The sequence below is a fragment of the Argentina silus genome, assembly GCF_951799395.1.
Source record: "Argentina silus genome assembly, chromosome: 7".
Taxonomy (NCBI): domain Eukaryota; kingdom Metazoa; phylum Chordata; class Actinopteri; order Argentiniformes; family Argentinidae; genus Argentina; species Argentina silus.
Genome location: NC_139661.1, coordinates 528,191 through 549,271, shown reverse-complemented (window position 1 = coordinate 549,271; position 21,081 = coordinate 528,191). Strand labels below are relative to the sequence as shown.

At 42.8% G+C, this 21,081-nt stretch overlaps 1 pseudogene across 1 annotated transcript; it reads right to left on the bottom strand.

Moving 5' to 3' along the window:
* Positions 1 to 239: 239 nt before the first annotated feature.
* LOC310806934 (interferon-induced GTP-binding protein Mx-like) lies at positions 240 to 17,738 on the bottom strand (annotated as a pseudogene). Its single transcript has 11 exons — positions 17,732 to 17,738; positions 16,085 to 16,213; positions 15,463 to 15,597; positions 14,365 to 14,541; positions 10,148 to 10,294; positions 9,330 to 9,422; positions 5,866 to 6,024; positions 3,285 to 3,409; positions 2,758 to 2,971; positions 863 to 948; positions 240 to 461 (listed from the first exon to the last, which is right to left on the bottom strand). The product of its transcript is annotated as an interferon-induced GTP-binding protein Mx-like (transcript).
* Positions 17,739 to 21,081: the final 3,343 nt, after the last annotated feature.

The window sequence follows — 21,081 nt, the reverse complement described above, 5'->3', positions numbered from 1 at the left end:
AAGATTGTGAACTGTGTTGTTAAAAGCACTTTACAAATAAAAGGTTGTCATTGTCACGATTGACAATTTGACAGTAAAATGTTGAGTCAAATGTTGATACCAATGAGAGGACCATGTAATATGATATTTTAATCTGCGTTAACAGTCAATCTGCACGTAAGTATTGTGGATGAGTAATATGGTCTGTTTTGATCATACAGTATCTCAACATTTGTGTCCCCTTGTTTGGTGCTCAATTCTTAGAAGCTGTTTAGTTTATCACGGGCCACACTGAGATGCTCCACACGGGCCTGAATGGCCACCCGTCTCTGGCCAATCTCTGATTCCTCACGCAGGATCTCGTCTGGCTCCTCCATGTTGAGCAGGCCCAGCATCTCGCTGACCAGTAGCTGTGCAGACTCCTTCAGGATGAAATATCTGATCAGCATTAGCACCTGGTCCGCCAGCTGCTGCAGTAGGACCTGGAAACGTCAGAAAATGCACTGGATAAAAATGATTGTACATGGCAATATAGTGTACTTTACAAGTTTACATAACCCTGATCTATCAGCAGCAAGACTGATATTGTATGAAATCCTGAACAAAATCCTTATTAACATTGTTTCACAGATTAGCTGCTCCTACACTCCAGTATGAAGTTGCTATAAACATTGTTTTAGGGTTACAGATATGTTCTGCTAACTTCTACAACTTGCTAGACTTAGGAATTCAAAGTACAAGTTGAAACTGCCCGCTAACATTCAAGGAACTACTGGTCCACAAATGGTCTACTATTGCAAGGTACAGTACTACTGACCGTTTCCAGAATGTGCACTTAAAAATGATCTGCGCTGATATTACATTTGTTACATTGTAGGCCTACCTCATAGTACGACTTAAGCAGGTTGGGGTATTTGGCCCTGCTGTCGTTGACTGCTGCAGGTCGCAGTTCAATGTTTGGAAGAAGATCTCATCCTGTGTGTAAACCTGAAGCTCCATCTCAAACTACTCCTGGATTCTCCCCATCACTTTGGCCTCTTGTTCTAACTGGATGCTCTCAATATTGCTCTACGAGTTCAAAGAGAAACAAGTACTTTGTTCTACGAGACATACTGGGTGGATTCAACCAAACAAGGTGACTTGCCACAGAACTATATGCTTACATCTGAATTAATCCAGGAGGCAGGAGATGGAGAGAACAACAGGTGATAATCATCATCTGCATGCAAAATTAAACTTGATTGCAACCAAAAAGCAGCGCATATTTTGTTGTGTGAACCTCGTCCCTCTTTGGAGGTTGATTTGATACAGGGTGACGGTGCCCGACCACACCAGGATATTTAACTCTGAGAACCGGCAAGAATAGTTTCAGAGCCATCTAGAATTCCAGCTTAAGTGGAACCCAAGCGGAAAAAAAGTATACTTACGTATACTAAAGTGTGCATGTTTTCAATGCGTACTGAAAATGTGTTATTTTGGGAACCACTAAAAATGCACTTAAATATATTTGTTATGTAAAAGTATTTTACATGTTGCACTTTTCAACACTCCTAGTGGAATGTTACAGTTAGATCTGGCAACTCTGGCACAACCTGGTTGGTTAAAAGGCGCATTCCAGCTGTGCTCAAATAACGATAAACAACGGCAAAACCTCTTTACCATTATATTTGAATGATCACTGCGCATAATATGACAAGAATTTCTCCCTTCCCAGGCTGATCTCACAAAATGCATTTCAATAAATAAAGATTTTCTGGTTTTAATTTGCTTGCTACATCAGAATAATTTGTGATTTGTGAACTGCACCAGCACAGCGAACCCATTTGATGGTTACAATGTTTTCATTTTCCATTTGGAGTTACAGGTGCATCAGCGATTCTCTTGTCACACTGTTACCATGTAACTCAGTAACTCTTGCAGCAAGTCATCCACCAAGCAAGGAGCCCCATGGGCTTCAGACTTGTACATGGGACTGAATGGCATACCCTATCTTGGGCTTCATTATTTGAAGTTATGGTTAGCAACTAAATACACATAATTGAAGGACAGCATGCAACTAAGTGTACAAACTGAAGGGTCGCACAGTTCCGATCTCAAAATGAACATTGAATCCAATAACAACTCTTTGCTTGGAACACCTGAAGTACTCTTAATGACAGCAGGCCGAGTGGAGTCACAGTTCTATCAGTTCCTACAACTTGGAAGTCCCGAAGGGAGGAATGCTGTCTGCCGACTGAGAAGATATGCAGACTGTCATACTGCGGGAGTTGAGGATCACGCTGATGAAGGTGAGCACAGCCGATTGTGGGTTATGCTAATTTATTTTTTGAAAAGAGATCAGACGGATCACAGTTTCCTGCCCTCCTACACTTCAAGATCCCCAAGGTGCCAGAGCCACCTCTGTGGCAGGTGGCCTGGAGGTTAGAGAGGCCGGCCAGCAATCAGGAGGTTGCTGGTTCGATCCCCACCCTAGGAGGGAGCTGGATGTGAGCTGTTAACTGGAAGGTTACTGGCATCATATCTAAGGCTCCTACCACTGCCGTTGTGCCCTTGAGCAAGTCACTTAACCCCTAACTGCTCCAGCGGCGCCGAATATGGCTGCCCTGTGCCCAGAGCCCAGACCTCCCATGGGGGTGTGGTGTGTGCAGTGTGTGTTGTCTCGGGAGGGCTGTGCACATGTCAAATTCCTACAATTGATGAGAATTGATTGCATGGCCAAATAAAGAGTCTTCTTCTTCTTCTTCTTCTGATGGTAGCGGCACAGGGACCAGCCCAGACCACCCAGGAGCCACGCCAGGACACCCAGGGTCCGGGACATGGGTGTCGCTCTGACTCTTGCTCCACTGGGAGCAAGTGGAGCTCCCCATCCCATCACGGAGGAAGGAGCGAAACACATAGAGCCATTTGGCTCCCCTGACATAGCTACTGGGGACATCCCATAACACAGGCACACTGTTTGTTCCAGGTGTAGCTCACAAGCCCCCAACTCACACTAAACGGGCAATTGGTGAGAGGAGCTTCTGCAAAACAATCAAATTGTTGCTGAACTCTCACAGGCAGGTTAGCCAGACCTTCGGCTAGGGTGCCTGTGCACGCGACCCTGCCAAATTCCCCCGGGGAATGGGTGGAGACCCTGATGCTCCGTACAGAACAGTGGTGCACATGTGCAGTCTCCCTCTGGGTCCTACAGAGGACTCGGCTCAAGCTGCCCCCACTGTGGACAGACGAGACGCTTTTGGCCTATACTTCGACGTGTTTCTCCTAGCCACGAAACACCTCATACTAAATGTGTCTGAGGATACTACTGGATAGTGGTAGTCCCGCTTGGCCTCCTCCTCATGAGAGAATTCCAGCAATGGGTCATAGCTATCTGGATCCTTCTCTGCATCGGCGCGGATGCATGCTTGTCTCCACGACATGCCTAACGGGGCTACAGCGGTGGAGAGACACCTTCCGTCTGCTAAGAGGTTGCCTTAAGGGGAGAGTCCTCCCACAACACATCCTCAGTGACGTATGTCAACTGCCAAGGAGGGATGCGCTCCAAGCAGCTCCTGGTTGTAACACGGGAACTGCTGCTTTGGAGCAGCGACCATCTGTTGTAGCAGGGAAATGATGACTCATGAAAATGGATATGTGAATCTGTCACGGCAGGGTCACCGTAGATCTTTACACATCACAGGACAACATGCATTGCCGTCTGTCTTTAGCAATAAAGGAGCGCAACACTTCTCACAAGCTTCTTTATGCATTCCCTCCTGTCAGCCTAATTTCTCCCACTCTGAACAGAGTGAGGTCACATAGTCTTTTCTCCTGATTGGCAAGGGAGACCTCGGGGGGTAGAGATAGCACAGCTTCTTTTTGCACAACCTTGGCAGGGACTTACTATCCCAATCGCAGGACCAAATATTTAATCCTCACCCTGAGTTCATGATCTACAGTATGAGTTAGCCCGTGAGAGGTCCAACTTACACTCAGAGGGCTTTGCCCGAACATGATTCAGCCATGATTCAGGGTGCTATTCCTCTCCACAGTCTACACAAACTCAAGTGGAGGCCATTTGGGGATGGCGGGGTGGGGTGTGGGCCCTTTTCAGTGCTCCACTCCCACAGCCCTCCCTGTCTTACAGGACTTGCCATTGATGGCATTCCGTGTTAGTCCTGGTAAAATGACTATAGGGGCACACCCCCTTGTCCGTTGTTTTGTGAAAGGAGGATGCCGCTCAGTCTCCAGACCATCTGTCTCATTTTGGGACTTGTTCCTGATGCACTTACGAGCACTCAATCGAGCCTTGGTGACCATCGACTTTGAGGCATTGTTGCTAGACCACGGTCAAGCACAGTAGCAACCACCATGCACTCTTGGTTCATCCTTCATGCACTCAAGTTTGCCCTTGGCAACTCTAGAGTTACAATACATCCTATGATACGCCACATTCGTTCCCAAAGTAATTTCTATGATGTTGTGCTACTGAACTGTTTTCCTTCCATCCCCTGCCGCTTCTTCTCCGGAGGATAGGTGTTTGAACACTCTCTGCCCAGTGCGTGCACTACACAGTTACAAGGACAAATCAGGGGTTGATCAACTTGTGTGTTTCGCCGACCTCGTACGGGGTAGGGCACTATCCAAACAGCGCCTTCTCACTCATGTAGTGGAGGCATACAGTTCTGATCACAGGCATCTCTGTTTCTGAGATTTATGCTGCAGCCAATTGGGCTTCCCCTCACATGAGATTCTACCACCTGGATGTCACTGCGCCTTCTTTGGCTCATACGGTCCTGGGCATTTGCATGTAGTCACTTAGGTTTTCTGTACGGGTTTTGGCAAGCGGGGTATTGTGCAAATGTCCCATAGTGAGATGTCGAACAAGTAGACTGAAAGAACTTTGGGTTATGGTATGTAATCCCGGTTCTCTGAGGAGGTGAGGGAGACCTCTCATCAGATATTTTTTTGCTCTTTTACGGGCTTGTGAAGAGGTGGTTCGCAGAATGAAATGGCAGTGCATTGCAGTAGCCTTTATAGGCTGGGCTGGGGCAGGGTCAGCCATGCAAAGTACTCCCAGCCTGTTCCAGGTATGATTGAATAGGGTTTCAGTGAATAGGGTATACATACATATCCCATAGTGAGATGTCTCCCTCATCTCCTACAGAGAAATGAGGGAGACCCAAAGTTTTTCCCAGTGTTTTTCAGTGTTGTGGCTCGTAGCAAGTGAACTGATGTTAAAAATGTTGAATTGTTCAATTCTATGATGTAGAATCGCTTCAAATGTGCTTACAGAAGACCACATTTTGCTGGGAGAGGACCCAGACCCTCTAACCAAATGATGATTAGGATTTTTTGCGGCAATGATTTTTGAGCCATACCCTAGGTTTAGCTGAAACAACGCCATCATTAGCCCACTCTTGTGTATGTGCGTTTGAGTTTTATCATGGAATTTAAATTGTAGATGATTAAACCTTGATTCAATGGTATTATGGCAGCCATATTGGATTTGGAGCAAAATGTGTGGCTCAAAAGCTCAATTGCAAGAGTGCATAATCATGCATAATCATTGCAAGACATGCATTATCCACTGAAAACTGGGATTTTTTTTTTCCCTGGCTGGGCCCTGTCTACTGTAGCAAGACAGGATAGTGATCGGATCATCATGTTCAGATAATACAAGTAAAATGTATCCAAGATGTAACCAGGGCTCAAATGGGAAAGTCTTACCATTGAGACACTTTGAAGAAAAGGATAATTCGCAAAGCAGGTCCTGGACTAATCCGCAAATAGTATGCACCAAGTCTGGAAAACACATACAAACACACATGTTACTTTAATACCTTGTGATAACCCCTGAAAGTGAAAAAATATTGATTAAGATGTAATTAAAGGCTACTCAATTACGTCCTATAGCCTTGAGTGTGTCAATAGCTGGGTCCTTCAGTTTCTTCACTTGTGTCTGAATAATGTCTTCAAATACATTGTAGTTACTGAAAAATGGGAGCTCACTGCGCCTGTGCTCTGGGTCATATTCTTTGACCACTTCCTTCGCCACTGTGAGGCCTATATCGAGGAAAACAGTTTTCAGAGTTATTCAAAAAAATTCTCTATAATCATTAAGACTAATCCTGAAGTGCTGCTACTGTACCTAGCCAACATTACCCAGGTACCACACTATTTGGATAGTCCATTTTTAATAGTATATAGATTGAAGGCTACCTACTGCAACTCTGTTGACATGCATTTGACCATTTTGATTAAATAGAGCATCGGTAAAAAATCTTTCAGGATCACAGAAAAACATGAAATACAGAAGTGACATGCATGGCTCATCAAACGTTACTTTCTATGAGAATGACAGTTGAATAACACTGACCCTGTGTTTAACAAAAGTGACCTACTGCACCATGTTATCATGTCTCCATGATCCTATAACCACTCAGAGGCGGGCTTCCGCTCAGGAGTGGCTTGTAACAGAATTCTACAGTATACTATTCTAACCAATGATAACGGACAACCAGTATCCTGTACTGTGTTATTGTATTGGGATATTATTGGATCAATAGCTTGTCACAAATCATACAAACTATCTCCTACACTCTTCTTTGCTGCTTTTAAGCTTTTCCATCCATAGTGCAAATTAATCTCAGAGGAGAGCAAATAGATTTTGCCCGCTCACAATCTCCCTGAGGAGAGTCGCTCAATGTTCTTGTTGAAACCTGCAATGATCTAAGAAAAGAAAATGACCATTTTAGAGCATGTGATTAGTATCTTAATTGCATATAAAGTAAACCAAATGTTACAGCATCATGCCTATACTGTATGAAAAATGCAATAAGATGATAGTCAATGCAATAATGCAAAATAACTTTCAAGATGACTTGGTACACTGTACTATTTGATCCCATCTGGAGAAATAAAACATTATTTACAGCCTTTTGTTTTAAGTGACCTTGACCTTGATCTTTTCAGAGATTTGGGTCTGCAATAATTTCATGAGTAAACTCCACAGTCAAAAAAGCCCAGTGAATATCCTTAAAGGCTTCTCTGCAACCTCAAATTCAGTATCTCTAGCACCATACCAGTGTCTATGATAAGAAGAAAAGATCCTAAGGAAATTATCCCAATGTCATCTGTCTTTTTATTTTTTTTGTTTAAAACGAGTTTCCAGCCACGTCTGTGGTTTTTGAAAATCACAAAAAAAAAAAAAAAAAAAAGATGACATCATAAGGGGGTAATTTCATTAAGATCCCTTCTTCTTATCTTTTTGACTACAGAACTTACTCGATATTCGTAGTTTTCACATATGTAGACACTGGTATGGTGCTGGACATAATGAATATGAGGTTGAAAATGATAAACGTGTCCCTTCAAAGACAGCTACCTAGTAGGTACATTAAAGTGATGCTTTACTAATCCCAAAAAAGTGCCTGAATATAGAAGATACTTGAAAGGGAATGCAATTTTTTTTGCACCACAGATATTCACCCTATACACTAGCCGACCTCCTGAAAACAACAACAAATAAAAAGTGAGAGGTTGCTCACATCAATAAGGTATTTCATCCTCATAGCAGGGTCCAGGGGAGGTCCACCCTGACACTCACTCAGTCCCTCCCTTAGCTGTTGATTTAATTCCTCTGACAGCTGTGGAAGACATTTCTGACCGGAAACAAGCACAACACAAGTAACAAGTTAACAGGCACCACATCTGGGTTGACATGTTCTATCAAGTAAATAATTAAGCAATAATGCCTGAGAGGCCGTGATTTATTGTCAATATTGTCACAGGTATGGGAAGTTGTTAGGCACGACATAGCGGAGTGCTGGCAAACCCCTAGCAAGTGACAATATTGATGATAAATCACAGCCTTGAAGGCATTATTGCTTTTATACAACGGTTATACAACAAATCTGAAAATTGTGAAAACTAAACAACACTTTAAGTATTTATTTTGTGATAGATTGTGGTGGTTTCTGCCCTGTGCTGAGAAATATAGTTCCCAAATCTACAAACGTTGTCAAGGGAATGTGATACACACAAAGCCTGTTGCCCCTCCAATGTTTTAATTGCCCCATTGTCCATTATTTATTATAGTCAGACAATATGCATCAAACCTTTGAGTGAATCGTTTCACTTTTTCATGAAAGCATGAAACTTGGTTCAACTGTAAAGTCTGGGGCTCTGAATATTTTAAGAAATGCAGATACCACAAAGCTACCCCCCTTTGTCTGCATTATTACTCTAAAGGGATGATATTCACCTTCACCATATGAGGTGTTTCTAAATGCGAATAGTGGCATGCACAACCATGGGGAGTGTGTGCATGGCAGCTGTACATTGAAGAGGAGAGATATTACAAATGTAATCTGACATATAGACGGCACTCCTGACGAACCACTGAAGTGTGTCCATGTGTGACCATCTGTGTAACAAACACACTTTTATGCTTGCTATTAAAAGCCTGAGCCTACTTAGCTACAGTTGAAACAAACTCTGTCAACAAGAGTCTTCAGGTCACAGACAAGTTGACACCATGTTAAGCCTAGTCCCTCAACCACCTCTGCTACATGCAAGAACACTACGTGCTCTTCACATTTTTTTTCATTTTTTAAAAATTATTATTCTTGAGCATTATTTGCTGGCTTAGCCATGCACGTGGAAGCAGCAACCACTGTGTCACAGTGTCACTTCTTAAAAACATCTCCACAACAAATTCTACAGCCATCTCATGTCTTTGTGGGCTACACACACAATGTCGACATGGAAACACTTTGTTATTTCCACTATTACAAGCCTAAACATATATTATTCAAACTTTAACTTTTGTTGACTGACTACATTGACTACAGTTCATGATATAATCTTATTAGACCACACAGTCCTCAGTGTAAGGCCCACAAACTAACAAACTAAAATAAGGTTTTGCTCATGGGAGAGGGTGTGTCCCCCCTCTGTCCAATCAGATAAAACGGGGACCTGTTTTTGGCTCGTGAGCGCTAATCTTAGAACTAGTGGAATGAGTGTTTTCATATTGACATGTGTATAGCCCACAAAGACGTGATGGCTGTAGAATTTTTTGTTCCTTATTGTTTGATTTAGCCTATTTTTATATTTAGGTGAAATATTGTCTTACACCAAACGTTTTCTACTTTCCTACCATCAGCACAGGCTAACAGTTAGCACCCCATGAGCATTTTATATTGTGTCACAGTTGTTCAACAAAACTAACCATAACGGTTACGGCATACAGAAAAGGATTTCACTACTGGCCTATGAGGACAACTCAGGGGAAGATATTTCACCTAAACATGAAATGGGCTGAACCATCCCTTTAAGATAGGTCAAACTAAACTTCACAATTATACAACCCATTTTAAGTGGGACAACTTTGTTGCGGACAATTTCCAATACATTATTTTCTGTTCCCTTGTCCGCCAGGTCTGGCTTTGTCAGAATGGCTGGGACACAAAAGATAATAAAAAGTAGTTATTACAGTACACCACATCTAAAATATTGTATATCAAATGTAATGTAACAACCTTTGTAAGCCTGTGATTAAGAAGTGTGCCTGGGTGTATGGTGTATGGAGGTTTGTGACCTACAAGGGGTCTTGCACTATTCGCCATTTGCTATATTGTCAGAATTGGGATCATCAAAAGCATGCCTGTGTAAAGGCAGGCGGACACTACATGTTTTTAGCCCAATCAGCTCCTGGTGCGAAAACGGAGGAAACCCAGAGATAAACATAACGTTGTGGCCCGTAAAGTGTAAGATTTGCTGTTAATGGCTCTCACAGGCTCCCGGGCACTGTACAGGCACTGATGGCATCCTGATCATTTTCAAACACACTCAGCCTCAATTCACTAAGTGTTACCAGTGAATTGGCCACTGCTCTGGTAGCGTGGTTAGGTGTATGTACCATACCGATTACTAGATCAGTATGATTTGCCTAGACTGCATTGTTAAAAGTGAAAGGGTCTGCGATAGTTAGAGCCCGTAGACTGGGCAGAAAACATGTAGTGTTTTGGACTTGAGATAGTGAAGCATGGGGGACATTCTCCGGAATGCTTGTTTTGATACGATCTCTCCCAAACTCCCTCGGAGGGCTTTGTAACAGGCTTACAAAGCATTAGGCTATAATATGCTAACAACGTTGCCAAAAATGTTATTCATGTTTCCTTACCCAGAGTTCTTGTGCCTTCAGGGTCTACTTCCTGCACCATTTGCAAGGCCTCTGTTGTTGCAATGTCAACATTACATGTTAAACCATTTGTATGAAACACCACAATAACATACATGAGCCAAACAGTTAGTCTAATTGCATTTCTAACTGTTTTCACACAAAATGCAAATGTTGAGCACCTTTCTGCAAAACAGCTAAAGTGATTGGACGGGATCGGTGCACGTAGAATACTGAAACTAGTTACTAATAGACTTAGGCCTGGTCATAGCACAGTCTCAGCTGCTACGCTTGTCTTAGATGATGTGTGAAATTGCCTAGATCAGAAAAAACATTGTCTTATTTATAGATCTCTCCAAGGCATTCGATACGGTCGACCATTAACTACTCATTCAGAGGTTGTCTGAAATAATCCTAGATTCATGTAGATGGTTTGAAAATTATTTAACAGACAGAACACTGTGTCTTAACTGATGGTGTTAAATTAGGTTTTCTGGACATAACAAAGGGTGTTCCACAAGGATCAATTCTTGGTCTGGTTCTTTTTACATCAACAATATTGGATTATCTGTAAATAATTGAACCTGCATCTATATGCTGATGACACTGTTGTATAAGCTATTGCCCCCACGATTGACCAGGCTTTTTCTGAGCTACAGTTTGCATTCACTGATCTGCAGAGAGCATTTGTTAGGCTGAGGTTGGTGCTTAATGCTGGAAAAACAAAATCAATCTGATCTTATGCCGATACGGACGCATGTTCATGCCACAGAAAACGACCAATGTGTACGCATGCTTGACCACATGAATTACAAATTGTGTGGCCGTTAGGCAGTATTAGGCATTAACTTTGAGTGGTTAGGGTAAGTTGTCGAGGAAGGCATTAGCAAATATAAGCATAAGCAACAAGAATTAGCAATAATTAGCACAAAAAAGTAGTGTCCCAAGTGCGATTCAAACCAGCTACGTTCGGGTTGCAAGTCAGGCAGTTTCTTGTGTTTTATTATGTTGTAATTTTGTATGTGTATTATGTATTGTTGTAAACTGTGTGTATGCAGGGCTCCCTTGTAGAAGAGACCTTGGTCTCAGTGGGACTCCCTGCTAAAATAAAGGTTAAATAAATAGATCTAATACTGTAGATACTAACAGCCATACTATCGATACAGTATGGATTTTTTTTTTCACTAGAATGACGCAAAGCTTTTGAAAACATTACTGAGTTTCAAATGGGTGTTTCCACCGCAGATCATTCATGAGAAAATCCTCAATTGCTTTTGGAAAAGTTATGCATTTTGCGATGATTTCAAGGCCATATCGCTGGGTAAATAATATGATGTATTATACACGCACAAGCTATAGCTTCATTTCAAGCACAAACAGAAAGACTTAAAAAATACCTGCATAGCCGCAAAGATCCCGTAGCATCTCTTTAAGACTCAATGTAAGACACAAAAATCTATTGAGTAGGTGTTGGCAAACAAAATAATTTCCTTACACATTATAGCTATTTCTCTCATTAGTAAACCTCTACTCCATACATGTAAATGCAATCAGTAATGCATTTTTTGTTGTTGTAACTATCTGCTTCTTTCTGAAAATGTTAGATGAATGTGATTGATATTTATAGTAAGCATTCATATTCTCTGTGATAGAAGCAAATCTACAAAAGAAAGTACATGTTTTTTCTGCTTACTGTGATTTTTTCACCTTTGTTTTCAATTGAAAGTTGGCCATCTGCACAATGCATATTGATGACACTACCACAGCTACATTATCTAGGGACAAAGATAGGCTAACTAGGCTAGTATTCGCAACTTGACTGCGTGAATTCAGTGTTAATGTGGAAATGAAATACAGTGCCCTGCGTAAGTAATGGTACAGTGAATTTAGTGGTTAGTGTCTAACTTGAGTTGCTCGTAATTAAAAAAAATTGTCACTCAAAAACTTAAAAACAGAATGTTGACATTCTGAGAGTTCCATTATTACTGCAACTGCCATGGAACTTTTAGAACTCAATTACACAACAATGCACTCTCTTGGCTACCAGTTCTACCCCAATGAAACCACTCTCAACCACTTAACCAACCAACTCTCTTTCCACTCCACCGAACTACCCCAGGGTCATCCTACCTACCTATCTATCTATCTATCTATCTATCTATCTATCTATCTATCTATATCTAACCTCTCATCTATCTGTCTATTTACAGTATCTATCTAACCTCTCATCTAACCTCTCGACTATCTATCTGTAGATCTATAGTACCTATCATATATCATCCACCCAACCAACCAATCATTCAATCATCCATCCGTCCAACCCATCAATCAAACAATCATTCACTTATCTGCTACCAAAATAAGACTTTTCAAGCCCACAAGTTTCTTCTGGAACAAATTTTTCTAGTTCTTTGTTTGTTGTTATTCTAGTCATCTATTTTTATAAACGACTTCACATCCATAGATGTACACAAGTGCTTCACAATTAAGTAATATGTAAATAGAGCATAATTCATAGCATTACATATGTCAATAATAAAAAATAAAAAAAAACATGAAACTAAATATTGGGGACTTATCATCATGATTTCTGATATTGTGTTTGTGTTATGTGATCTTTACTTTTACTGTGCTCTTGGTTTTACAAACATAATAGAACCCACAGTCTATTATATTGGGACATTTCAATACATAAACCATTTTGTTTAAGATGTTATTCTTCCTTTGACCTTAAACTCACCTTCTCGTGAGTGTGGGTTTTTTCTTTCATAAATGAGCTCTTAACCCTGAGCTTTTAACCCTGCACCCGAACAATTTGTCAATATCGAGTTGAGCACGCCATTCCCAAACTACAAAAATGATATGACACCTTTATGAAAGTGATGAATATGTAACCAACTATGAGACATGATAAGCTGGACAGGGGCAACAAGTAACAGTAAAAATACAGACAGTTACTGTAGGCAACTACAAATGACTCGCTAGATATGGGCTGTAAGAGTGAGAATATAATTTGTTTACAGATTAACATTTATGAATTGTGTATATTATAGCCTACAGAATAATAGGAATAACAGCATGTCAACATGACAGCTGACTACACAGATTCATAGAAGGCTGTGCAAGAGGCAACCAATAAATGCAAGGAAAACCTTGCGCTTGGACAATTAATTGAATTTACAGTACAATACAATGTTTTCACCTGCTCTCTGTGCGAGCTGTCTCGATTTTCTGATCACTCTATGTGTGCTTTATGTTGTACTGGGGTTAGGGTTACTGTAGCTTCAATCCATGGGCTTTCTGGTGGATACAAACAGAAGTACACCTTGGCACGAAAGGAGGAGTTTTAAATAATCTCAAGTGTGTTCACACCCTGCAGAGCTTCCCGGAGCCTTTCGGCTATTTGAGTAGCGCTGCAACTGTCCATGGGAAAGCGTAACAAAAACAGGAAGTAATGAAAACCGGAAAGAGCTATCTTGCACGTTTTCAAGTTAAAAGTCTCCATTCTCTTCGCTGAAAGGAACCGCGGTCTGTCGGTCACCACAGCAGAACAAGTCAGTATTGGCAACTGCTAGTCTTTCTTGTTGGCTATAGGCGGTCACCGCAGCTCAAACATATTAACTCATAATTCAGTCAGGCTGCCATTATTGTTAATTCAGAATGGAAAGAAAATTAATTACAATAATACAAATTCAATTAAATGTATAATTAATATCAGTTCACAAATGGGGCAAGTGGAGATGCAGATATGAGCACTGTATAACAACAAGCCTAACCATTAGAATTGCTCAATAATGCCCCCTGGTTGTTTTGCAGAGGTGAAATACCTCAAATAAAACATGTGAGATAGGCCAATTGACTCCCCCAGCACCCCCGCACTACCGTCTCTCAACCATGAACCTTTTAAACACTGGCCTACTGTACCTACAGTAAGTACATCTTCCTTCCTGCTCTACAGTCTCATAGGATGTGAGTAAAGAACAAAAGGTGCAGATTGTGTTGCTATAACCTCAAATCTTACTATGATTTTACCCCTGAACTGCATAATTGCTTAAGAGCAGTTGCTTAGAAAAACTGTTTCATTTACAAGCCACAACACCACACTTTTCATGTTGTAAACAAAGTGGTGGGCCCGCCAATCAGCGGACTGCGGATGGTAACTTTAAGGGAGCCTTTCGCATGTATAAGTTCACCAAGAGGCAAGAGTTACAGGAAGTCACAGAGTAAATCTTTAAGATTTACTTGGACTCCAATGTCATCTGGGTGGCCTTTCATGGGTACTCTGGCGATCCCCAGTAGATCAATGAGAGTAAGATCACACACCGTGGGGGACATGATTTCCAGACTGATCAGTTCATCACATATACCATCTCCCACTCCAGCTAACACATTCTGGGCTATTGAAAATATGATTATTATAATGTGTTAGAGAGGGTGTGTGGGGGCACATTAAAGCAACATTTCACAGATTGTTAACACAACTCAACAGCAAATTACTAGTGGTCTTTGTTATCTAAATAGCCAGGAACAAAAAACAATTTTAGAAAATACCTAGCATTTGATCTATAAATGCATTTGGTAGCTGTTTTCACATGCCCACAAGTTCTATGGTGATCTGGATTTTGAGGTCAAAAACTGAAGTGAAGAGTTCCTTCAAGTAATGTACTGTATGTTGGATTCATAGGGAATCCTGCCATTTGATTCATAGTAATATGAAGCTACCTGTAGATGAGACATTTCTGCCAAAAAGGTGATGAGGGAGGGAATTGTGTTTGTTTTGCTTGGTTCAGATAGATACCGGTGAAAAAAACTAAATAAAATGCAGGGTACCCTGTCTTAAGGCAAAAACATCCCCAGATGAGATTCCAGTCAGAACGGACTACAGAATACATCCACAGTGGCGTATGTTAATCCTTAAGGAGGAACATGACATTGTTGACTTGGAGCAGCAAGCATTTGTTGTCCCTCAAACAGTTGTAGTACCTATCAAAGCAATCATAGAGCATCATGAAACTATAATATAATTAAACGGTTTAATTAACGGTAAAATTACCCATATGCACCACACTTTTTATTGAGTTTTCAGATTTTTGCAGCCCTTTCACTTCCTCAGTTTACAGTGTCCTACAACTCCCTGAATGCAATTAGCTATAGGGGCATGTGAAACCGATTCTCTAGGGGTTGTGATGTTGGGAATATATTTCAAAGCTACAGAAAGATCTTCTGCTTTATTGACGTTATCAAACAGTTTCACAATAATATACATTATATAATAATGATAATATAATGTTATCGATAATATAATATTTTAATTTAACCTGTTTCAACGTGTGCTGCGACTTCTGAAGGGTTGTCAAATTCAATACTTTCCCCTCTGTATGAGATGACAGCCTTTCACACCACACCCCTGTCTTTACGGAATTTGAGTTCCAGGGGGCATCTGGTGACAATACCTGGAACAAATTAAGTCCAAATAAAATATAATTATGTAACAATGCACTCAATGCTAATGTGACTCTCTCATGTCTGACTAAACACACAAGGTTTCCTTCAAAGGCAAGCCTGATTAAATTATTGACGAGCGCTATGATTTAAATTATTTATATCTAACAATTATAGCTGTAAATGAAAAATTACTCAAAATGGAGAGAGGAAGAGAGCCAACACTTAATGGTCACCTACAAAAATAGTTTGCATTCATCATCATATTATGTTTAAATTGGTTCACACAAATAAGATAACCTGACACTACAGTAGAGTATCAGGCCATTTGGCTGATTCACACAAACAAACAAACACAAACAATCAATTCACACAAACACACACAAACAATCAATAAGCACAGATCACAGTTATGCATTTACATTAATTATTTCGGAGTAATGTATGAGTATAGCCCAACAATTCTGCTCCACTATGCCAGTGCCCACAGTATCTCACCATTCCCTCTGGGTAGTGCCACCCCAATAAGTGCCTCAGGCACAGAGCTCTTCCCCGATCTCTGGTCTCCAACTACAGCAATGAATGGCAATGGCAGGTCCTTTTCAATTCCAATGGATCTCATGTGATCTATTATGTCAGACCCGTTCCTTAAACAGGGCTTGGAACTCGCCTTATGTTGGTTTGCTGTTAGTGCAACAAAGCAATAGGATGATGAATGATGGATTTGTTGAAAAACTAATGGCTGGTTAATTGTATATGTGTGACACATGGCTAATTAGATTTTCTGATAAGATATGTAGGTCATTCCATAAATGAGGGGGCCAAAGTATGACATTGGGGTAAAAATGTCAAAGCGGTTTAATACAGATAAAAATGTTTTAGTTTTAATAGTTTAGTAATATGTAGTTTATGATGTCTAGTTTCAGAAATAAAATTAATTATATGCAGAATTGGACTTCAAGTTCTAAGTGTGACATCATACACACTAACATTCACATTAAACAGGCTACTATGCAACAATTGATTCTGCAATGATAATAAATTAATGAATAAATACATAATCTAATTGATATTTCAATGTAAAGTTATAATCTAACATCTAAATAGAAGTGTGTGTGTGTGCGAGCTTGCCTGTCTGTGCGTCTTTCAAGAGTAGGGGTGGGGCTCTCTCTCACACACGCGCAATCAATTCAGATTTCTGTACTTTGCATATATGAAAAATGTCATAAAAAATGGACCCGATGAGAAAGAAAGATTTAATACGAAAAGATAGGAGGGCTTCATTATGTAGGCAGCTTGTCTGACAAGGCTGTCTGAGCTAAGGGACCGCACACGAGTGCAAGTGTGTGTGCGTGTGTATATGTGTAAGAGAGAGAGGGGCAGGTGAGGATACTTTCCAAATAAGATCCCGTTCATAGTGCATTGCATGCAGTAAGGCATGAAAGTTGATGCTTGCTTGTCTAAAGAACTAAAGAACTAAAACAGCATTGATCACTATTGTTGTCACGCCTGAGGTTGCTGTCTGGTGACTCTGGCACCCCCCTCTGGCTATACGGGTCAGTGCCTCCCAATCTACCTTGAATCATATCACCTGTGTGTTCTGTCCCCTGTTTGTATAAATAGCCTGTGTGTTCCCCATGTCTTCGTCTGAGATTCTCCCCGCCTGTTGTGAGTACCCTGTCTGCCCGTCCGTATTGTTGGTCCCCGTGATAACCCTGTACCCAGTATTTTCCACTTGTTGAAGTGTGTACCTTATTTAGCGGAGTTTGCTTTCTCCACCTTTGTTTTGCAGTTTGCTCCCCGTGTTTGTTTGTACCCCATTCCCCTCTTTTGTATTAAAACCCCTATCTCTAGTATTCACGCTGTGTCTCTCCGCACTTGGGTCCCTCGCACTACCTAGCACCCTAACAATAGTGTTGTAACCATGATGATGACAATATTCATTTTCATTCTGTATGTGGTCTGAGAGGTGCTGAATCAGTAGAAAGGTGATTTTGATTTAGTCGGACTAGTAGATCTACCTTACCATCATAACATCAAGCACACAAAAAGTTACGCTGCTACAGTGAGCTTCAAAGGAATGCACGCATGTAACAAAGTGAGAGAAAAAAAAAACACAGAAGTGTCATAGGATTCAAGTTTTACTTGCCATTTAGATGGTATTATAATGAAACTGATTAATAGCACCAGGAAATATGAAGGCAAAGACGAGTAAAGTTTTATGTCACATGAGTTTTGCTAAATATGTGAAGGCACCAAGCCAATACAAGGATGTAACAAGCGTTTGAAATATCTTGTGCTCTTCTCTATGCTGTCACAGAAGAAATTGCAAGATAATTATAAATGTCTTTGGAACAGCCTGTTATATATGTGCATTTGATGTTATGCGCACTCAGTGCGCAGTACTGACGCTACTAGGTAGTGCAGGTGACAGCGTAAGGACCGTTGGGGTTTTGGCGGGTTGAGAATGTGTTGTCAGTGTGAGTGGCACAGTTACTAAAGAAGTTGAACATTACTCTCGTCTCGAACTGCATTATTCCTGCCATCTATCTCAAACACAATATTGGCGACGAGGATGGCTGACTTTAGTTTACCCCCGCCCGCTCCTTTCCTTGCCGTGCCCGGAGACCCCCCAACTCCGTGGGCGAATTGGGTTGAAAATTTCGTGGTGTACCTGGATGCTTTGGGCTATGATGATATACCTGACAAGAGGAAGATGGCACTCCTTCGCCATTGTCTCAGTGTGGAGGGGCAAAGGATCTTTCGCACCCTGGGTCTGCCTGAAACTTATGAGGAGACAGTAGCTCTTTTAACGAATCACTTCACCTGTCAACAGAGGATTTTACTCCGACGCTACAAGCTCAGGAGGCAGCTACAAAGACCCGGTGAGTCCGTTCGTAACTATGTAGCTAACCTGAGAGACATGGCCCGCCTGTGTGACTATGGGGCACTGCAGGAACAGATAATTCGAGACCAGTTCATCGAGGGAATACTGTGTGAGAAAACGAGAGAGAGACTGTTGCTTGAATCAGACAATTTAACTTTGGGTAGAACTGTAGAGGTAGCGCTGCAAGTTGAGACAGCTGTTGAGTGTACCACCGGGCGCGCGACCCATCGCGGACGCGCCTACTCAGCAGCTCCAGCCCACCTATCGCGCGCACTACGGCCCACCTATCACGTGCACTACGGCGCTCATTCCACAGATGACAGCCAGTGCTGCTCGGAGGCGAGTTTCCCAGTGCAGGTCGCACAGAGGCAGAGCAACAGGCGCACCTCCGAGGTCTGTGGGAACTGCGGTTCAAAATCACACCATACTAGAGCCCATCATTGCCCTGCCAGGGGACAAATGCAGAAATAGTTTGAGACAATCATTTTGCCAAAATGTGCCGTTCTGCCCCGGCAGCTCTACCCCAGACCATGGGACACCCACCTTCTCACAATAATCACACAGAGATCAGGAATGTGACTGCTGGGCAGGTGGCTTTCAAAACATGCACTGTGCAGCTAGCTGAGATGACTCTTCCTCTATTGATAGATACAGGTGCGGCTGCATCTCTCCTCAACTCCAGCACTTACTACAGGTTCTTCTCCCACCTGCCATTGGAACAGCCTGCTACTCCCCTATGTGGCTATGACAGCTCCAGGATAGATATCCTGGGTGTGCTCCATGTCCCTGTCCACTACGGTTCCAAGCACCTGCTGTCATTCCCTTTTCACAGTGCCAGGAAGGGAGCCAACCTTATGGGTCTGGACCTGTTTACGGGCCTGGGGTTCACGCTCAGGGACGGCGTCGGCTCTGCTATTCACCACGTCGACTCCACCTGGCAGCAAAAGTGGCCGGCTCTGTTTGACGGCCTGGGCTGTCTCACGGCCTTTACACACAGACCTCTGGTGAATCCAGATGTGTCACCCGTCATCCAGCCCCTGCGCCGGATTCCCCTGGCCTTGAGGGATGATGTCACCCATGAGCTCGGCTCTCTCCTGGAAATGGGGATTATCGAGCAGGTCAATGCCGCCCCCTGGATCTCGAACTTGGTCATCGCGAAGAAGAAATCAGGGGGGATACGGATCTGTGTTGACCTCCGCCTGGTGAATAAGGTGGTGATTCCGGACAGGTACCCGTTACCTACCTCCGAGGAGCTCACTGCGCTCTTCTATGGCTCGACAGTGTTCACCAAGCTCGACCTGCGCCAGGGCTATCTACAGGTGCCACTTCACCCAGCCAGCAGGGACCTCACAGCCTTCGTGACGCACGCCGGTGTGTTTCGATACACACGGATGCCATTTGGCCTAGGCTCTGCCCCTAGCTGCTTTCAGAGGGTGATGAGCACCATCCTGGCAGGCATCCCTGGGGTGGCAGTGTTCCTTGACAACATTGTTGTCCACGCTCCAGACCTCGAGACACACAACAAGCGCCTCCAGGCGGTGGCCCAGGCCCTCCTGGAGAACAACCTGACACTGAATGGGGAGAAATGCTGCTTTGCGGCGCCGGCCATCGACTTTGTGGGTTTTGGTCTCTCGGCCAGGGGTATTGCCCCTCTGCAGTCGAACGTTGATGCCATTCACAAGATCCCAGAGCCGACCTCACCCTCCCAGGTGGCCTCGTTTTTAGGCATGACAGCCTACTACCTCCGGTTCTTGCCTCACTACTCACTGACCACCGCTCCACTTCGCCAGCTGCTCAAGAAGGAGGAGCCGTGGAACTGGACCGCGGTGTGTTCAGAGGCGGTGCAAACACTGAAGGACCAGCTCACGACGCCCCCCATTTTGGCCCACTTCAGCCCTGACTGCCAGACCATCGTCACCTGTGACGCCTCGGCTCGTGCAATTGGAGCAGTCCTGTCACAGGTACAGGACGGGGTAGAGAGGCCTGTAGCCTTTGCCTCCAGGGCCTTGACACCTACAGAACAGCGCTACTCCGTTGGTGAGCGCGAGGCACTCGCCTGTGTCTGGGCTTCCGAGCGGTGGCACCTCTACCTCTATGGACGGCATTATGTCCTCAGAACGGACCATCAGGCCCTGACCGCACTGCTGACGGCTTCGGGTTCAAGCCACAAACCCCTGCGCCTGCATAGATGGGGTGCACGCCTGAGGCAGTATGACTACTGTCGTAGAATTTAAATAATAGTATTTTGAAATAAAATACCGTTAACTAGAGCTGTTGTTTCATTCAGAGACTTTATTCACAGAGAACGAAGCCGTTTCAGATTTGCAAAGTTGAACTCCTTCCACTTTCGTGACCTGTCTTTTTATAGCTATCACATAGGTCAACGCCCTTCATTCAACAAACTTCTAGTTCCTGTCTACATACACCAATAACATTCAAGAACTACATTTCGTCATCCAGGGGGCTACTCCCACCTGACCTGGCGTCGGTCAGTCTGATGAAAGATCAATTGGCCCAGGCTGTTTACACAAGTCATCTGTCCTGGCTGTTTACAACTGTGTTAATTACTCATCTATCCTGTCTTTTGATCACTCTATCCTGTTTCCGC